Source organism: Arachis ipaensis, chromosome B10 (assembly GCF_000816755.2).
Source record: "Arachis ipaensis cultivar K30076 chromosome B10, Araip1.1, whole genome shotgun sequence".
Classification (NCBI taxonomy): Eukaryota; Viridiplantae; Streptophyta; class Magnoliopsida; order Fabales; family Fabaceae; genus Arachis; species Arachis ipaensis.
Window position 1 is genome coordinate 77,117,692 of NC_029794.2, and position 4,164 is coordinate 77,121,855.

Consider the following 4,164-nt stretch of genomic DNA (forward strand, 5'->3'; position numbering starts at 1 on the left):
CGGGCTGAAAAAAGACTGCTGATGCTGTTGGATTCTGACCTCTCTGCACTCGGAATGGATTTTCTGGAGCTACAGAAGTATAATTGGCAAGCTTCCAATTGCGTTGGAAAGTAGACATCCAAGGTTTTCCAGAAATATATAATAGTCCATACTTTGCTCAAGGATAGATGACGTAAATTGGCGTTCAACGCCAGTTCCATGTTGCAGTCTAGTGTCCAGCGCCAGAAACAGGTTACAAGTTGGAGTTCAATGCCAGAAACAGGTTACAACCTGGAGTTGAATGCCCAAAATAGCCTAGGCACGTGAGAAGCTTAAGTCTCAGCCCCTGCACACACCAAGTGGGCCCCAGAAGTGGATTTCTGCACTATCTATCATAGTTTACTCATTTTCTATAAACCTAGGTTACTGGTTTAGTATTTAAACAACTTTTAGAGATCTATTTTGTATCTCATGACATTTTAGATCTGAACTTTGTAATCTCTGACGGCATGAGTCTCTAAACTCCATTGTTGGGGGTAAGGAGCTCTACTATATTCCGATGAATTGATGCAACTATTTCTGTTTTCCATTCAAATATGCGTGTTCCTATCTAAGATATTCATTCACGCTTAATTATAGAGAAGGTGATGATCCGTGACACTCATCACCTTCCTCAATTCATGACCGTGTGTCTGACAACCACCTCCGTTCTACATAAGATTGAATGAGTATCTCTTAGATTCCTTAATCAGAATCTTTGTGGTATAGGCTAGATTGATGGCAGCATTCATGAGAATCCGGAAAGTCTAAACCTTGTCTGTGGTATTCCGAGTAGGATTCTGGGACTGGATGGCTGTGACGAGCTTCAAACTCACGAGTGTTGGGCGTAGTGACAGACGCAAAAGGATCAATGGATCCTATTCCAGCATGAGTGGGAACCGACAGATGATTAGTCGTGTAGTAACAGCGCACGTGGACTCTTTTCACTGAGAGGACAGATGGTAGCCATTGACAACGGTGATCCACCAACACACAGCTTGCCATGGAAGGAACTTTGCACTTTTGCATGCATGAGGAAAGAAGAATACAAGAGAAAAGCTGAAATTCAGAAGACAAAGCATCTCCAAAACCCAACATATTCTCCATTACTGCATAACAAGTAACCTTTACTTCATGCTCTCTTGTTCATTTGCAAGTCAATTGATAACCACTAATTAATATCCTGACTAAGAGTTGTAAGATAACCATAGCTTGCTTCAAACTAACAATCTCCGTGGGATCGACCCTTACTCACGTAAGGTATTACTTGGACGACCCAGTGCACTTGCTGGTTAGTGGTACGAGTTGTGAAAAGTGTGATTCACAATTCGTGCACCAGTCCACCTCCCTCGTTCAACCCGTGCCAGCCACCACCACCTACTTCTCCCTTTGACGAAGCTTCCACGGCAGGTTGTGCCCTCACCGGTGCAACTGTAGGTTCTGGTCCCTCCTTTCTTGCATATCTCGGACACGAAACGGTTCTTCGCCATCAACGACTTTGGCGATAAAGCTATTACTTCTGCCTCTAGATCTGCATGCTTCAATTCATCAATTCACATATATAATAACAGATTTCGAGCTAGGTATTCTTTAATTTCTTGCTTGTTCTTCTTGGTTGACTTCGCTTTCTTTTCACTACTGCTGGAATTGAATTAGGTTTTCGGTAATTGGAAGGAGCTGCTGCTGACGAAGACATCATCATGATTGATGAAATATGCCTTATTTATTGCTTGGTTTAAATAAGCTAAGCATGAGATGTATGATACATAATTACAATTACAATTATAGTTTTACAATTACAATTACAGTTAATACAAACTATTTTTTTAAGCCAACTATTATCAGAGTATATAGCCATTATCAGGGATACTATTTTCCCCTTCTATTGCGTTAAAAATGGACCATGTATTTTGCCATAATCAGTAAGAAAATGAGTCAATCACAAGCAAGAAGCAACTTATTATAGTTCACATTCCATCAATGGACCATGTATCAGATCTTCTTATTGGACCCCTATCTTACCAATTTTGAGAAATTCAAGATCAAATTCATAGCCTTATTTGAAGGGGTTGTTGAGTATAAGACTAAGAATCGAAATTCAAAAACCCTCCATTCATCAATTTTGTTTGTATCTACCTTTAGTTAGTGATAACAACTTTATATTAAGTTAGTTATGTATAGTTAGTCACTACTATAATTAGCTGAACTCTTTCTTTCTTTCGTAACTAAGAATTCAATTCATAATCAATGTTATTCTGATTTTCTCTTTGATAGCAGATTCACCTCTACTTTCATTTTGCATATTACAACTCAATTTCTTTTCTTGATCTCTAGTACCTAACATCCTTCTTCACACTGATCTCTTATTGTATCTAAAGTAATTATATTAGTCTTTTTTATAATTTGAGCATGAGTAATTATTATATCATTATAATTCTTATTATTTTTGGTTTATACACTACTTTTTATCTACATAGTACATGCATATCTATTCCATATGCTTGGGGATTAATGGAAACAATCATCTATCATTGTCGGATACTGTTTAATAACTAACTAGAAAATTTATTATAAAAGAACAGCAAGTACCATTTTTAATTACAAGGTTTCACTAATTTCTCAATACTGTAAATATTTTAGCTAACAAATTATATATTAAAATTCCATTTTTAAACCAACTTTTTATGTGCATTTTCAATATTTGTGAAGTTTTGATTGTCTATGTGTGGCTTTTTTTGACTAGTTTCTTAATATACTGCCATTGGAGAGCTTCTAAAGATCAAATATTGAGCCCTTTTTTTGGTTTTAGAGAAGAAAGAGGGGGGGGGGATTTTGCAGTTAGCTCCTAGTGTTTGTTCCTGTTCTTCATTTGTTCAAACTCAGTTACAGCAGATAAGCAGGGGATTTTTCATGATATCCTATTTTCATAGATTTTCTTATGGAACTTCTAACCATGTTGAGCGTGTCTTCTGAGTTGGAATATATAAGGGGAAGGGATCAGGGATGGAATGGAAGGGTTTGAAGGAAGAGATTTTCAATCCTCCTTTTTCTTCCCTTCCCTTTAGTTATCAAAACTTACATACATCTCCTGAAGTTGCATCGATTTTTTGGTTTTCAGAAGTTTTTCTATATATATAATGGACATCATTTTCATTTTGATAAACCATAATAATTAAAGTATTTGTCTATTCTCTTTGTTTCAAGATAATGAATTTAAAGCTTATGCCTCTGTTCTGATAAATTGCTTAGTACATGGCTTTAAGTATATACATTATTAATTACTTAGTACAATACATCCCATATTTGTTGATAATTTGGTTACATTATATAAAATTATTCGCTTGGAAGACCATCACGTATGGATGAGTTTTTTGAGCACACTCATACTCACAAAGAGGATATGACTCAATGGGTTGATGAACACTCCCGAAAGACAAAGGTAACTTACCTTTTATTCATTGTAACTATTTTGTTATCTAATTGTTATGCATTATTGATACTTATAGTAGTTTATCAATAATTTTTTCTCATTGTAGGATATATTTCAAGAGCGTATGTTTCAGGCTAAGCAAGAGCGGCAGGCTGCTATAGAGGCTGGTGTAACTGATCCACCGCCTGTGTCTGAGGAAAGCATATGGATTGAGACAGTGGTTGAAAAACGAAGAAGTAGGGTATATAGCATGGCTGAGGTAAAGGACTCTTCCTTGGTGCGACCTCGAGTTGATGGGCCAACCACGACCACGAGCACTAATGTTTTAGATCTTAGAGAACAAATCACAATACTCAATAGGAAAGTTGAACAACATGCCGCTAAGTGTAGAGAGCTTGAAGACCGCTGAAAAGAGAGTGGCAACAGACTGTTGAATCCTTGCATGAGGATCTCAACACTAGTAACTCCCAGATAGATCAGTTTAGTCATCAGTTGAACAGCTTGACTGAGTATGTGAGAGCCATGAGTTCTAGTAGTTCTGGATCACGTGTTCCCACACCTCCTCCTTTTACTTTTCCAAGCTCTCAGAAAAGCACAACCCCAGTCCCAGCCCCAGCCCCAGCCTAGGAAGAAAACTCCCACCTATTCTGCAGCGACTAGGATAACCACAGAGTTCTCAAAGGGAGGATGATTCTGACGATTTTGATGACTCGGAT

General features: G+C 37.5%; 1 long non-coding RNA gene across 1 annotated transcript; it reads left to right on the forward strand.

Moving 5' to 3' along the window:
* LOC110267616 lies at window positions 3,330-3,643 on the forward strand. The gene is made up of 2 exons (XR_002355433.1): window positions 3,330-3,457; window positions 3,555-3,643. It is a non-coding gene; the product is annotated as an uncharacterized LOC110267616 (long non-coding RNA).